Below are 17,611 nucleotides of genomic sequence, written 5' to 3' on the forward strand. Positions count from 1 at the left end.
CAAACACAGAAACGTGATAACCTGCATTGGTTTTAATTTTTCATGGTGTTAAGTGCAAGTCATGAAGGATTTTTGAGCTCAAAATATCAAAATTTCATTTCTGAGCAATTATGAGCAAAAAAACCATTTGTAAAATTTCAAATTGTGATACAAATGCTATTTGCATGGTTTTAATTTTTCATTCTTATTTGCTTTAGATGCATTTTAAGGATAATTCATGGGTGTTCTAGGAATTAGGGAAATGCAGTTGGTATTTTGATGTCATTTGTGAAATCGTTATTGCGCTTGATGCAATTAACTATGTGCTAACTTGTTTTTATATGTTACGCACAAACTCAAAGCTCCACATTTTTGAAGCTTTTATGTTTTGCTTTGAAAACCATTTCTGCTGGAGTTAAGCGTTAAAAGTATGAAATTTGTTTTAGCAAGTTTTTAAATGAAAATTAATTGTTTTAAACTCGCTCAAACACAGAAATATGATAACCTACATTGGTTTTAATTCTTCATGGTGTTAAGTATAAGTCATGAAGGATTTTGGAGCTGAAAATATCAAAATTTTCGTTTCTGAACAATTATGGGCGTTAAAACCATTTGCACAATTTCAAATTGTGATACAAAAACCATTTGCATGGTTTTAAATTTTAATGCTTATTTGCGTTAGATGCTTTTTTAGGAGAATTCATGAGTGCTCTAGGGAAATTGTGGGATGCTGTTGATACTTCGATGTCATTCGGGAAATGTTTATTGGTACTTGATGCGATTAGCTGTGTGCTAACTTGTTTTAATACGTTACGCACAAACTCAAAGTTCAACATTTTTTAAGCTTTTTTGTTTTGCTTTGAAAACCATTTCTGCCGGAGTCAAGTGTTAAAAGTATGAAACGTTCTTTTAGCAAGTTTTTAAATGGAAATGAATAGTTTTAAACTCGCTCAAACACAAAAACATGATAACCTGCAATGGTTTTAGTTTTTCACGATTTTTAGTGTAAGTCATGAAGGATTTTGGAGCTCAAAAGATCAAAATTTCGTTTCTGAACAATTATGTGCGTAAAAACTCTGCACAATTATGGGCGTTAAAACCATTTGCACGGTTTAATTTTTAATGATTATTTGCGTTAGATGCATTTTTAGGAGAATTCATGAGTGCTCCAGGGAAATTGTGGGATGCTGTTGATACTTCGATGTCATTTGGGAAATCTTTATTGGCGCTTGATGTGATTAGCTGTGTGCTAACTTGTTTATATATGTTATGCACAAACTCAGAGCTTGACGTTTTTTAAGCTTTTTATGTTTTGCTTTGAAAACCATTTCTGCCGGAGTCGATCGTTAAAAGTATGAAACATTCTTTTAGCAAGTTTTTAAATGGAAATGAATAGTTTTAAACTCGCTCAAACACAAAAAAATGATAACTTGCAATGGTTTTAGTTTTTCACAGTTTTAAGTGCAAGTCATTAAGGATTTTGGAGCTCAAAAGATCAAATTTCGTTTCTGAACAATTATGTGAGTAAAAACTCTGCACAATTTCAAATTGTGATATAAAAGCCATTTGCACAGTTTAAAATTTTCATGTTTATTTGCTTTAGATGCATTTTTAGGAGAATTCATGGATGCTCCAGGGAAATTGTGGGCTGCTGTTGATACTTGCATGTCATGTGTGAAATTGTTATTGTCGCTTGATGCGATTAACTGTGTGCTAACTTGTTTTTATACGTTACGCACAAACTCAAAGATCGACATTCTTAAAGCTTTTATATTTTGTTTTGAAAACCATTTCGGCTAGAGTCGAGCGTTAAAAGTATGAAATGTTTTTTTAGCAAGTTTTTAAATTGAAATGCATAGTTTTAAACTCACTCAAAACACACAAACATCATAACCTGCAGTGTTTTCAATTTTTCACAGTGTTATGTGTAAGTCATTAAGGATTTTGGAGTTGAAAATATCAAAATCTCGTTTTTGAACAATTATGGGCATACCATCTACACAATTTCAAATTGTGATATAAAAACCGTGTGCACGATTTTAATTTTTCATGCTTATTTTCTTTTGATGCATTTTTGAGAGAATTCATGGGTACTCCAGGGAATTTGTGGGATGTTGTTGATATTTGGATGTCATTTGTGAAATCGTTATTGGCACTTAATGCCATTAACTGTGTGATAACTTGTTTTTATACATTACGCACAAACGCAAAGGTCGATGCTTTGAAAGCTTTTATGTTTTGATTTGAAAACCATTTCTCCTGGAGTCGAGCTCTAAAACAACATTTCATACTTTTAAAGCTTGACTACGGCATAAATGATTTCCGAAGCAAAATGTAAAAGCTTAAAAAACGTCGAGCTTTTAGTTTGTGTGTAACGTATAAAACAAGTTAGCACACAGTTAATCGCATCAAGCTCCAATAACGATTTCACAAATGACATCCAAATATCAACAGCATCACACAAATTCCCTGGAGCACCCAAGAATTCTCCTAAAAATGCATAATAAGCATGAGAAATAAAAACCATGCAAATGGTTTTTATATCACAATTTGAGATTGCGCAGATGGTTTTTTTATGCCCATAATTGTTCAGAAAGGAAATTTTGATATTTTTAGCTCCAAAATCCTTCATGACTTGCACCTAACACCGTGAAAAATTAAAATCAATGCAGGTGATCATATTTTTGTGTTTGAGCAAGTTTAAAACTATTGATTTCCATTTAAAAACTTACTAAAACAACATTTCATACTTTTAAAGCTCGAATCCAGCAGAAATGGTTTCCAAAGCAAAACATAAAAGCTTCAAAAGTAACAAGCACACAGTTAATCGTATCAAAGCGCCAATAACGATTTCACAAATGATATCCAAATATCAAGAGCATCCCACAAATTCCCTGGAGCACCTATGAATTATCCTAAAAATGCATCTAAAGCAAATAAGAATGAAAAATTAAAATCATGCAAATGGTTTTTATATCACAATTTGAAATTGTCCATATACTTTTTTTGCCCATAATTGTTCAGAAATTAAATTTTGATTTTTTTAACTCCAAAATACTTCATTACTTACACCTAACACCATGAAAAAATAAAACAAATGCAGGTTATCATTTTTCTGTGAATGAGCAAGTTTAAAACTAATCAGTTCCATTTAAAAACTTTCTAAAACAACATTTCATACTTTTAAAGCTCAACTACAGCATAAATGGTTTCCAAACCAAAACGTAAAAGCTTCAAAAGCGTGGAGCTTTGAGTTTGTGCGTAATGTATAAAAACAAGTTAGCATACAGTTAATCGCATCAAGCTCCAATAACGATTTCACAAATGACATCCAAATATCAACAGCATCCCAAAAATTCCCTGGAGCACCCATCAATTCTCCTAAAATTTCAGCTGATGCAAATAAGCATGAAAAATTAAAACTGTGCAGATGGTTTTTATGCCCATAATTGCTTAGAAATGAAATTTTGATATTTTTAGCTCCAAAATCCTTCTTGACTTGTACCTAAAACCGTGAAAAATTAAAACCAACGCAGGTTATCATTTTTCTGTGTTTGAGCGAGTTTGAAACTTTTCATTTCCATTTAAAAACTTACTAAAACAATATTTTATACTTTTAAAGCTCGACTCCAGCAGAAATGGTTTCCTAAGCAAAACATATAAGCTTCAAAAGCATTGAGCTTTGAGTTTGTGCGTAATGTATAAAAACGTGTTAGCACACAATTCGCATCAAGCACCAATAACGATTTCACAAATGACATCCAAATATCAGCAGCATCTCACAAATTCCCTGGAGCACCCATCAATTCTCCTAAAATTGCATCTAGAGCAAATAAGCATGAAATATTAAAACTGTACAAATGGTTTTTATATCACAATTTGAAATTGTGTAGATGGTTTTTACGCCCATAATTGTTCAGAAATGAAATTTGGATATTTTCAGCTCCAAAATCCTTCATGACTTACAATTAACACCGTGAAAAATTAAAACCAATGTAGTTTAATATTTTTATGTGTTTGTACGAGTTTAAAACGTTGGGAATTTGTGGGATGCTGTTGATATTTGGATGTCATTTGTGAAATCGTTATTGGCGCTTGATGCAATTAACTGTGTGCTTGCTTACATTACACACAAACTCAAAGCTCAACGTTTTTGAAGCTTCTAATGTTTTGCTTTGAAAACCATTTCTAATAGAGCCGAGCTTTAAAAGCATGAAATGTTGTCTTAGCAAGTTGTAAAATGGAAATGAATAGTTTTAAACTCGCTTAAACATAGAAACAAGATAACTTGATTTGGTTTTAATTTTTCACGATGTTAAATGTAAGTCATGAAGGATTTTGGTGCTCAAAATATCAAAAGTTCGTTTCTGGAAAATTATGGGCATAAATCCCATCTGCACAATTTGAAACTGTGATATAAAAACCATTTCCAAGGTTTTAATTTTTCATGCTTATTTGCTTTAGATGCATTTTTAGGAGAATTGATGGGTGCTCTAGGGAATTTGTGGGATGTTGTTGATATTTGGATGTCATTTGTGAAATCGTTATTGACGCTTGATGCGATTAACTATGTGCTAACTTGTTTTTATACATTACGCACAAACTCAAAGCTCAACGTTTTTGAGGCTTTTATGTTTTGCTTTGAAAATCATTTCTGCTAGTGTTGAGCTTTAAAAGTATGAAATGTTGTTTTAGAAAGTTTTTAAATGGAAATGAAATACATTGAATCCGATGTTTTAAACTCGCTCAAACACATAAACATGATAACCTGCATTGGTCTTAATTTTTCAAGCTGTTAAGGTTAAGTCATGATGGATTTTGAAGCTAAAAATATGAAAATTCGTTTCTAAACAATTATGGGCATAAAAACCATTTGCACAGTTTTAATCTTTCATGCTTATTTGCTTTAGATGCATTTTTAGGGGAATTCATGTGTGCTCTAGGGAATTTGTGGGATGCTGTTGATATTTGGATATCATTTGTGAAATCGTTATTTGCACCTGATGCGATAATTGTGTGCTAACTTGTTTTTGTACCTTATGCGCAAACTCAAAGCTTGACATTTTTGACGCTTTTCTATTTTTCTTTGAAAACCATATTTGCTGGAGTCGAGCTTTAAAAGTATGAAATGTTGTTTTAGCAAGTTTTTAAATTTAAATGAATACACTGAATCCAATGTTTTAAACTCCCTCAAGCATAGAAACATGATAACCTGCAATGGTTTTAATTTTTCACGGTGTTAATTGTAAGTCATGAAGGATTTTGGAGCTCAAAATATCAATATTTCGTTTTTGAACAATTATGTGCATAAAAACCATCTACACAATTTCAAATTGTGATAGAAAAATCATTTGCACGGTTTTAATTTTTAATGCTTATTTACTTTAGATGCATTTTTAGGAGAGGTCATGGGTGCTCCAGGGAATTTGTGGGATGCTGTTGATACTTGGATGTCATTTGTGAAATCATTATTGGCACTTGATTCGATTAACTGTGTGCTAACTTGTTTTTATACCTTAAGCCCGAACTCAAAGCTTGATGTTTTTGAACCTTTTATGTTTTGCTTTGAAAACTATTTCTGCTAGAGTAGAGCTTTAAAAGTACGGAATGTTGTTTTAGCATGTTTTTAAATGAAAATGAATGCATTGAATCCAATGTTTTAAATTCGCTCAAATAGAGAAACATGATAACTCACATTGGTTTCAATTTTTCTTGGTATTAAGTGTAAGTCATGTAGTATTTTTGGAGCTCAAAATATCAAAGTTTAATTTCTGAACAATTATGGGATTTAAAAACCATCTGCACAATTTCAAATTCTGAAATAAAAACCATTTTCACCTTTTTAATATTTCATGCTTATTTGCTTTAGATGCATTTTTAGGAGAACTCATGGGTGCCCCAGGGAATTTCTGGGATGCTGTTGATATTTGGATGTCACTTGTGAAATCGTTATTGGCGCTTGATGTGATTAACTGTGTGCTAACTTGTTTTTTTACCTTACGCACAAACTCAAAGCTCGATGTTTTTGAGGCTTTTATATTTTTCTTTGAAAACCATTTCTGTTGGAGTCGAGCTTTAAAAGTATGAAATGTTGTTTTAGCAAGTTTTTAAATGGAAATGAATAGTTTTAAACTCGCTCAAACACAGAAACATGAAAACTTACATTGGTTTTAATTTCTTATGGTGTTAAGTGCAGGTCATGAAGGATTTTTTTTAGCTCAAAATATCAAAATTTCGTCTCTGAGCAATTATGGGCAAAAAAACCATTTGCACAATTTCAAATTGTGATACAAAAACCATTTGCACAGTTTTAATTTTTCATTCTTATTTACTTTAGATGCATGTTTAGGATAATTCATGGGTGTTCCAGGGAATTTGGGAAATGCTGTTGGTATTTTGATGTCATTTGTGAAATCGTTATTTGCACTTGATGCGATTAACTATGTGCTAACTTGTTTTTATACGTGACGCACAAACTCAACGCCCGACATTTTTGAAGCTTTTATTTTTTGAAAACCATTTCTGCTGGAGTTGAGCATTAAAAGTATGAAATGTTGTTTTAGCAAGTTTTTAATTGGAAATTAATTGTTTTAAACTCAAACACAGAAATATGATAACCTGCATTGGTTTTAATTTTTCACGGTGTTAGATATAAGTCATGAAGGATTTTAGAGTTGAAAACATCAAAATTTCGTTTCTGGACAATTATGGGCATTAAAACCATTTGCATGGTTTAATTTTTCATGCTTATTTGTGTTTGATGCATTTTTAGGAGAATTGATGGGTGCTCCAGTGAAATTGTGGGATGCTATTGATACTTCGATGTCATTTGGGAAATCATTATTGGCGCTTGATGCAATTAGCTGTGTGCTAGCTTGTTTTTATACGTTACAAACAAACTCAAAGCTTGACTTTTTTGAAGCTTTTATGTTTTTCTTTGAAAACCATTTCAACCGGAGTCAAGTGTTAAAAGTATGAAACATTCTTTTGGCAAGTTTTTAAGTGGAATTGAATAGTTTTAAACTCGCTCAAACACAAAAACATGATAACCTGCAATGATTTTAGTTTTTCACGGTTTTAAGTGCAAGTCATGAAGGATTTTGGAGCTCAAAAGATCAAATTTCGTTTCTGAACAATTATGTGCGTAAAAACTCTCCAGAATTTCAAATTGTGATATAAAAGCCATTTGCACAGTTTAAAATTTTCATGCTTATTTGCTTTAGATGCATTTTTAGCAGAATTCATTGATGCTCCAGGGAATTTGTGGGATGCTGTTGATACTTGGATGCCATTTGTGAAATTGTTAATGTCGCTTGATGCGATTAACTGTGTGTTAACTTGTTTTTATACGTTACGCACAAACTCAAAGCTCGACGTTTTTAAAGCTTTTATTTTTTTTTCTTTGACAACCATTTCTGCTAGAGTCGAACGTTAAAAGTATGAAATTTTTTTTAGCAAGATTTTAAATTCAAATGCATAGTTTTAAACTCACTCAAAACACAGAAAGATGATAACCTACATTGGTTTCAATTTTTCGTGGTATTATGTGTAAGTCATGAAGGATTTTGGAGATGAAAATATCAAAATTTCGTTTCTGAACAATTATGGGCATAAAAACCATCTACACAATTTCAAATTGTGATATAAAAACCATTTGCACGGTATTAATCTGCCACGCTTATTTGCTTTAGATGCATTTTTTAGGAGAATTCATGGGTGCTCCAGGGAATTTGTGTGATGTTGTCGATATATTTGGATGTCATTTGTGAAATCGTTATTGGTGCTTGATGCAATTAACTGTGTGCTTGCTTGTTTTTATACATTATGCACAAACTCAAGGCTCAACGTTTTTGAAGCTTTTATATTTTGCTTTGAAAACTGTTTCTGCTGGAGTCAAGCTTGAAAAGTATGAAATGTTGTTTTAGCAAGTTTTTAAATGGAAATGAATAGTTTTAAACTCGTTCAATCATAGAAACACGATAACCTGCGTTGGTTTTCATTTTTCATGGTGTTAGGTGCATGTCATGAAGTATTTTGGAGTTAAAAAAAATCAAAATTTCATTTCTCAACAATTATGGGCATAAAAACCATATGCACAATTTCAAATTGTGATATAAAAACCTTTTGCACGATTTTTATTTTTCATTCCCATTTGCTTTAGTTGCATTTTTAGGAGAATTCATGGGTGCTCCAGGGAATTTGTGTGATGCTGTTGATATTTGGATGTCATTTGTGAAATCATTATTGGAGCTTTGATACAATTAACTGTGTGCTTACTTGTTTTTTATTCATTACGCACAAACTCAAAGCTCGACGCTTTTGAAGCTTTTATGTTCTGCTTTGGAAACCATTTTCTGCTGGAATCGAGCTTTAAAAGTACGAAATGTTGTTTTAGTAAGTTTTTAAATGAAAATGAATAGTTTTAAACTCGCTCAAACACAGAAAAATGATAACCTGCATTGGTTTTAATTTTTCATGGTGTTAGGTGCAAGTCATGAACGATTTTGGAGCTAAAAATATCAAAATTTCATTTCTGAACAATTATGGGCATAAAAACCATCTGCAAAATCTCAAATTGTGATATAAAAACCATTTGCATGGTTTTTATTTTTCATGCTTGTTTGCTTCAGCTGAATTTTTAATAGAATTCATGGGTCTTCCAAGGAATTTGTGGGATGCCGGTGATATTTGGATGTCATTTGTGAAATCGTTATTGGCGCTTGATGCGATTAACTATGTGCTAACTTGTTTTTATACATTACGCACAAACTCAAAGCTCGACGCTTTTGAAGCTTTTACGTTTTGCTTCGGAAACCATTTATGCTGTGGTCGAACTTTAAAAATATGAAATGTTGTTTTAGAAAGTTTTTAAATGGAAATAAATAGTTTTAAACTCCGTCATCACAAAGACATGAAAACCTGTGTTTGCTTTTAATTTTTCACGATGTTAGGTCCAAGTCAAAATTTCATTTCTGACCAATTATGGGCATAAAAACCATATGCACGATGTCAAATTGTGATATAAAAACCATTTGCATGGTTTTAATTTTTCATGCTTATTTGCATCGGCTGAATTTTTAGAAGAATTCATGGGTGTTCCAGGGAATTTGTGGGATGCTGTTGATATTTGGATGTCATTTATGAAATCGTTATTGGCGCTTGTTGCGATTAACTATGTGCTAACATGGTTTTATACATTATGAACAAAGTCAAAGCCAACGCTTTTGAAGCTTTTATGTTGATGATATTTGGATGTCATTTGTGAAATCGTTATCGGAGCTTGATGCGATTAACTGTGTTCTAACTTGTTTTTGTACATTATGCACAAACATAAAGCTCGTCGCTTTTGAAGCTTTTATTTTTGCTTTGAAAACCATTTCAGCTGGAGTCGAGCTTTAAAAGCATGAAATAGTGTCTTACCAAGTTTTTAAATGGAAATTAATAGTTTTAAACTTGCTCAAACACAGAAACATGATAACTTGTATTTGTTTTAATTTTTCTTGGTGTTAAGTGTAAGTCATGAAGGATTTTGGAACTCAAAATATCAAAATTTCGTTTCTAAACTCAAAGCTCTACACTTTTGAAGGTTTTACGTGTTGGTTTGGAAACCATTTATGCTGTAGTCGAGCTTTAAAAGTATGAAATGTTGTTTTAAAAGTTTTTAAATGGAAATAAATAGTTTTAAACTCAGTCGTCACAGACACATGAAAACCTGCGTTGGTTTTAAATTTTCACGGTGTTAGGTGCAAGTCATGAAGTATTTTGGAGTTAAAAAAAATCAAATTTTCATTTCTGACCAATTATGGGCATAAAAACCATATGCACAATCTCAAATTGTGACATAAAAACCGTTTGCATGGTTTTAATATTTCATGCTTATTTGCTTCAGCAGTATTTTTAGGAGAATTCATGGGAGCTCCAGGGAATTTGTGGGACGCTGTTGATATTTTGATGTCGTTTGTGAAATCGTTATTGGAGCTTGATGTGATTAACTGTGTGCTAACTTGTCTTTATACATTATGCATAAACTCAAAGCTCAACGCTTTTAAAGCTTTTACGTTTTTCTTTGGAAACCATTTATGCAGTCTTAAAGCTTTAAAAGTATGAAATGTTGTTTTAACAAGTTTTCAAAATGGAAATGAATAGTTTTAAACTCGCTAAAACACAGAAATATGATAACACACATTGGTTTTAATTTTTCACGGTGTTAAGTGTAAGGCATGAAGGATTTTGGAGATGAAAATATCGAAATTTCGTTTCTGAACAGTTATGGGCATAAAAACCATCTGCACAATGTCAAATTGTGATATAAAAACCATTTGCACGGTTTTAATTTTTCATTCATATTTGCTTTAGATGCATTTATAGGAGAATTCATAGGTGCTATTGATATTTGGATGTCATTTCTGAAATCACTATTGGCGTTTGATGCGATTAACTATGTGCTAACTTGTTTTTATACATTACGCACAAACTGAAAGCTTAACGCTTTTGAATCTTTTATGTTTTGCTTTGAAAACCATTTCTGCTGGAGTCGAGTTTTAAAAGTATAAAATGTTGTTTTAGCAAGTTTGTAAGTGGAAATGAATAGTTTTAAACTCGCTCAAACACAAAAACATGATAACCTGCTTTGGTTTTAATTTTTCGTTGCGTTAAGTGTAAGTCATAAAGGATTTTGGAGCTGAAAATATGAAAGTTCTATGTCTGAACAATTATGGGCATAAAAACCATCTGCACAATTTCAAATTGTGATATAAAAACCATTTCCATGGTTTTAGTTTTTCATGCTTATTTGCTTTAGATGCATTTTTAGGAGAATTCATTGGTGCTCCAGGTAATTTGTGGGATGCTGTTGATATTTTGGATGCCATTTGCGAAATTTTTGTTGGTGCTTAACACGATTAACTGTGTGCTAACTTGTTTTTACACATTACGCACAAACTCAAAGCTCGACACTTTTGAATCTTTTATGTTTTGCTTTGAAAACCATTTCTACTGGAGTAGAGCTTTAAAAGTATGAGATGTTGTTTTAGCATGTTTTTAAATGGAAATGAATAGTTTTAAACTCTCTCAAACACAGAAAAATGATAACCTGCATTAGTTTTAATTTTTTATGGTATTAGGCACATGTCATGAAGGATTTTGGAGCTGAAAATATCAAAATTTCATTTCTTAACAATTATCAGCATAAAAACCATCTGCCCAATTTCAAATTGTGATATAAAAACCATTTGCATGGTTTTAACTTTTCATACTTATTTGCTTCAGATGAATTTTTAATAGAATTCTTGGGCGCTGCATGGAATTTGTGGGATACTGTTGATATTTGGATCATTTGTGAAATCGTTATTGGCTCTTGATACGATGCTAAGTTCTTTTTATACATTATGCACAAACTCATAGCTCGACGCTTTTAAGCTTTTACGTTTTGGTTTGGAAACCATTTACGCTGTAGTCGAGCTTTAAAAGTATGAAATGTTATTTTAGAAAGTTTTTAAATGGAAATGATTATTTTAACCTCGCTTAATCACAAAAATATGATAACCTGCGTTGGTTTAAATTTTTCACAATGTTAGGTGCAAGTCATGAAGTATTTTGGACCTAAAAAAAATCAAAATTTCATTTCTGAACATTTATGGGCAAAAAAACCATATGCAACATCTCAAATTGTGATATAAAAACAATTTGCATGGTTTTTAATTTTTCATGCTTATTTGCATTAGATGCATTTTAAGGAGAATTCATGGGTGCTCCATGGAATTTGTTGGATGCTGTTGATATTTGGATGTCATTTTTCAAATCGTTATTGGCACTTTGATGTGATTAAATGTGTGCTTACTTGGTTTTATACATTACGCACAAACTCAAAGCGCAAAACTATGTTTTGCTTTAGAAACCATTTCTGCTGGAGTCGAGCTTTAAAACTATGAAATGTTGTTTTAGTAAGTTTTTAAATGGAAATGAATAGTTTTAAACTCGCTAAAACACAGAAAAATGATAAGTTGCATTGGTTTTAATTTTTTACGGTGTTAGGTGCAAGTCATGAAGGATTTTAGATCTAAAAATATCAAAATTTCATTTCTGAACAATAATGGGCATAAAAACCATCTGCACAATCTCAAATTGTGATATAAAAACCATTTGCCCAGTTTTAATTTTTCATGCTTATATGCTTTAGATGCATTTTTAGGACAATTCATAGGTGCTCCAGGGATTTTGTGTGATGCTGTTTATATTTGGATGTTATTTGTGAAATCGTTATTGGCGCTTTGATGCGATTAACTGTGTGCTAACTCGTTTTCATACATTACGCACAAACTCAAAGCTTGACACTTTTGAAGTTTTACATTTTGCTTTGGAAACCATTTCTACTGGAGTCAAGTTTTAATTGTATGAAATGTTATTTTAGTACGTTTTTAATTTGAAATGAATAGTTTTAAACTAGCTCAAACACAGACAAATGATTACCTGCATTGGTTTTAATTTTTCATGGTGTTATGTGGAACTCATGATGGATTTTCGAGCTAAAAATATCAAAATTTCATTTCGGAACAATTATGGGCATAAAAACCATCTGCACGATCTCAAATTGTGATATAAAAACCATTTGCATGGTTTTTAATTTTTCTTGCTTATTTGCTTCGGCTGCCTTTTAGGACAATTCATGGGTGCTCCAGGGAATTTGTGGGAAGCTGTTGATATTTGGATGTCATTTGTGAAATTCTTATTGGCGCTTTGATGCGATTAACTATGTGCTAACTTGTTCTTATACATTACACACAAATTCAAAGCTTGACTCTTTTGAAGCTTTTACATTTTGCATTGGAAACCATTTATGCTGTTGTCAAGCTTTAAAAGTATGAAATGTTCTTTTAGTAAGTTTTTAAATGGAAATGAGTAGTTTTAAACTTGCTCAATGATAGAAACATGATAACCTGCATTGGTTTTAATTTCTCACGGTGCTAAGTGTAAGTCATGAAGGATTTTGGAGCTGAAAATATGAAAATTTCGTTTCTGAACAATTATGGGCATAAAAACCATTTGCACAATTTCAAATTATGATATAAAAACCGTTGGCACGGTTTTAATTTTTCATGCTTATTTGCTTTGGATGCATTTTTTGGAGAATTCATGGGTGCTCCAGGGATTTTGTGGGATGTTGTTGATATTTGGACGTCATTTGTGAAATCGTTATTGGAGCTTGATTCAATTAACTGTGTGCTAACTTTTTTTTATATGTTACGCACAAACTAAAAGCTCGATGCCTTTGAAGCCTTTACGTTTTGTTTTGGAAACCATTTATGCTGTAGTCGAGCTTTATAAGTATGAAATGTTGTTTTAGAAAGTTTTTAATTGGAAATGAATACTTTTAAACTCACTCAAACACAGAAAAATGATAACCCGCGTTGCTTTTAAGTTTTCACAGTATTAGGTGCAAGTCATCAAGTATTTTGAGTTAGAAAAATCAAATTTTAATTTCTGAACAATTATGGGCGTAAAAACCATATGCACAATCTCAAATTGTGATATAAAAACCATCTGCACTGTTTTAATTTTTCATGCTTATTTGCTTCAGCTGAATTTTTAGGAGAATTCATGGGTGCTCCAGGGAACTTGTGGGATGCTGTTGATATTTGGATGTCATTTGTGAAATTGTTATTGGAGCTTGATGCGATTAACTGTGTGCTAACTTGTTTTTATACATTACACACAAAATCAAAGCTCGAAGCTTTTGAAGCTTTTATGTTTTGCTTTTGAAACCATTTATGCTGTAGTCGAGCTTTAAAAGTATGAAATGTTGTTTTAAAAGGAAATGAATAGTTTTAAACTCGCTGAATCACGGAAACATGATAAGCTGCGTTGGTATTAATTTTTCTCGGTGTTAGGTGCAAGCCATGAAGTATTTTGGAGTTAAAAAATCAAAATACTTATTTTTCATGCTTATTTGCTTTAGATGCATTTTTAGGAGAATTCATGGGTGCTCTAGAGAATTCATGCTTATTGGCGCTTGATGCGATTAACTGTGTTTTAACTTGTTTTTATACATTACGCACAGACTCAAAACCCGATGTTTTGCATTGAAAGCCATTTCTGTTAGAGTCGAGCTTGAAAAGTATGACATGCTTTTTTAGCAAGTTTTTAAATGGAAATGAATCGTGTCAAACTCATTCAACCGCAGAAACATGATAATTTGCATTGGTTTTAATTTTTATTGTGTTAAGTGTAAGTAATGAAAGATTTTGGAGCTGAAAATATCGAAATTTCGTTTTTGAACAATTATGCGCATAAAAACCATCTGCACAATTTTAAATTTTGATATAGAAACCATTTGCAAGGTTTAATTTTTCATACTTATTTGCTTTTGATGCATTTTTAGGAGAATTCATTGGTGCTCCAGGTAATTTGTGGGATGCTGTTGATATTTGGATGTCATTTGAAGCTTTTATGTTTTGCTTTGGAAACCGTTTCTGCTGGAGTCAAGCTTTAAGGGTATGAAATGTTGTTTTAGAGAGTTTTTAAATGGAAATGAATAGTTTTAAACTCGCTCAAACACAGAAACATGATAACCTGGATTTGTTTTAAATTTTCACGGTGTTAAGTATAAGTCATGAATGATTTTGGAGCTGAAAATATCAAAATTTAATTTCTGAACAATTATGGGCAAAAAAACCATCTGCACAATTTCAAATTGTGATACAAAAACCATTTGCATGGTTTTAATTTTTCATGCTTATTTGCTTTAGATGCATTTTTAGGAGAATTCATGGGTGGTCCAGAGAATTTGTGGGATGTTGTTTATATTTGGCTGTCATTTGTGAAATCGTTATTGGCACTTGATGCAATTAAATGTGTGCTAACGTTTACGATCCACAAACTCAAAGCTCAACGTTTTGCTTTGAAAACCATTTGTGCTGGAGTCGAGCTATAAAAGTATGAAATGGTGTTTTAACACGTTTTTAATTGAAAATGAATAGTTTAAAACTTGCTCAAACACAGAAACATGATAACCTGAATTAGTGTTAGGTAAGTCATGAAGGATTTTGGAGCTGAAAATATCAAAATTTCGTTTCTGAACAATTATGGGCATAAAAACTATCTGCACAATTTCAAATTGTGATATAAAAACCATTTGCACGGTTTTAACTTCAAATTGTGGGATGCTGTTGATATTTGGATATCATTTGTGAAATCGTTATTGGTGCTTGATGCGATTAACTGTGTGCTAATTTCCTTCTATACATTACACACAAACACAATGCTCAACGCTTTTGAAGCTTTTATGTTTTGATTTGAAAACCATTTTTTCTGGAGTCGAACTTTAAAAGTATGAAATGTTGTTTTAGGAAGTTTTTAAATGGAAATGAAAATTTTTAAACTTACTCAAACACAAAAATATCTCACCTGCATTGGTATTAATTTTTCACGGTGTTAACTGTAAGTCATGAACGATTTTGGAGCTAAAAATATCAAAATTTCGTTTCTAAACAATTTTGGGCATAAAAACCATCTGCACAATTTCAAATTGTGATATGAAAACCATTTGCACGGTTTTAATTTTTCATGCTTATTTGCTTTAGATGCATTTTTAGGAGAATTCATGGGTGCTCCATGGAATTTGTGGGATGCTATGGATTCAAACCTCGACATTTTGCTTTGAAAACCATTTTCTGCTGGAGTCGAGCTTTAAAAGTATGAAATGTTGTTTTAGCAAGTTTTATAATGGAAATGAATAGTTTTAAACTCTCTCAAACACAGAAACATGATATCCTGCATTGGTTTTAATTTTTCACGGTGTTAAGTGTAAGTCATGAAGGATTTTGCAGCTGAAAACATGAAAGTTTCGTTTCTGACCATTTATTGGCATAAAAACCATCTGCCCAATTTCAAATTGTGATATAAAAACATTTGCACGGTTTTTACTTTTTCATGCTTATTTGCTTTATATGCATTTTTAGCAGAATTCATCGGTGTTCCAGGAAATTTGTGGGATGCTATTGATATTTGGATGTCATTTGTGAAATCGTTATTGGTGCTTGATGCGATTAACTGTGTGCTAACTTGTTTTTATACATTACACACAAACTCAATGCTCGACGCTTTTAAAGCTTTGATGTTTTACGTTGAAAACCATTTCTACTGCAGTCGAGCTGTAAAGGTAAAAAATGTTGTTTCAGCAAGTTTTTAAAAGAAAATGAATAGTATTAAATTCGCTCAAACACAGAAAAATGGTAACCTATATTGGTTTTAATTTTTCACGATGTTAGGTGTAGGTCATGAAGGATTTTGGAGCTGAAAATATCAAAATTTCATTTCCAAACAATTGTGGGCATAAAAACCATATGCACAATTTCAAATTGTGATGTAAAAACCATTTGCACGGTTTTTAATTTTTCTTGCTTATTTGCTTCAGATGCTTTTTTAGGAGAATTAATGTGTGCTCCAGGGAATTTGTGGGATGTTGTTGATATTTGGATGTTATCTGTGAAATCATTATTGGCACTTGATGTGATTAACAGTGTGCTAACTTATAAAATATACATTACGCACAAACTCAAAGCTCAAGGCTTTTGAAGCTTTTATGTTTTGCTCTGGAAACCATTTCTGCTGGTTTAATTTTTCATGCTTATTTGCTGCAGATGCATTTTTAGATATCATTCATGGGTGCTTCAGGGAATTTGTGGGATGCTATTGATATTTAGATATCATTTCTGAAATCGTTATTGGTGCTTTTATACATTGCGCACAAACTCAAAGCTCGATGTTTTGCTTTGAAAACCATTTCTGCCGGAGTTGAGCTTTAAAAGCAATGTTGTTTTGGCAAGTTTTTAAATAGAAATGAATAGTTTTAAACTCACTCAAACACAGAAACATGATAACTTGCATTGGTTTTAATTTTTCACGGTGTTAAGTGTAAGTCATGAAGGATTTTGGAGCTGAAAATATGAAATTTTCGTTTCTAAACAATTATGGGCATAAAAATCATATGCAAAATTTCAAATTGTGATATAAAAACATTTGCGTGGTTTTTACTTTTTCATGCTTATTTGCTTTAGATGCATTTTTAGGAGAATTCATCGGTGCTCTAGGAAATTTATGGGAAGCTGTTGATATTTGGATGTCATTTGTGAAATCATTATTGGCGTTTGATGCGATTAACTGTGAGCTAACTTGTTTTTATACATTACACACAAACTCAAAGCTTGACACTTTTGAAGCGTTTATGTTTTGATTTGAAAACTATTTCTGCTGGAGTCGATCATTAAAGGTATGAAATGTTGTTTTAGCAACTTTTTAAATGGAAATGAATAGTTTTAAACTCGCTCAAACACAGAAAAATGATAACCTGCATTGTTTAAATTTTTCACGATGTTAAGTGTAAGTCATGAAGGATTTTGGAGCTGAAAATATCAAAATTTCATTTCTGAATAATTATGAGCATAAAAACCGTATGCACAATTTCAAATTGTGATATAAAAACTTTTGCACGGTTTTTACTTTTTCATGTTTATTTGCTTTAGATGCATTTTTAGGAGAATTCACTGGTGCTGTAGGAAATTTGTGGGATGCTGTTGACATTTGGATGTCATTTGTGAAATCATTATTGGCGCTTGATGCGATTAACAGTTTGCTA

Source organism: Durio zibethinus, chromosome 20, assembly GCF_047325235.1.
Source record: "Durio zibethinus cultivar Kanyao isolate XHJ-2024 chromosome 20, ASM4732523v1, whole genome shotgun sequence".
NCBI lineage: Eukaryota > Viridiplantae > Streptophyta > Magnoliopsida > Malvales > Malvaceae > Durio > Durio zibethinus.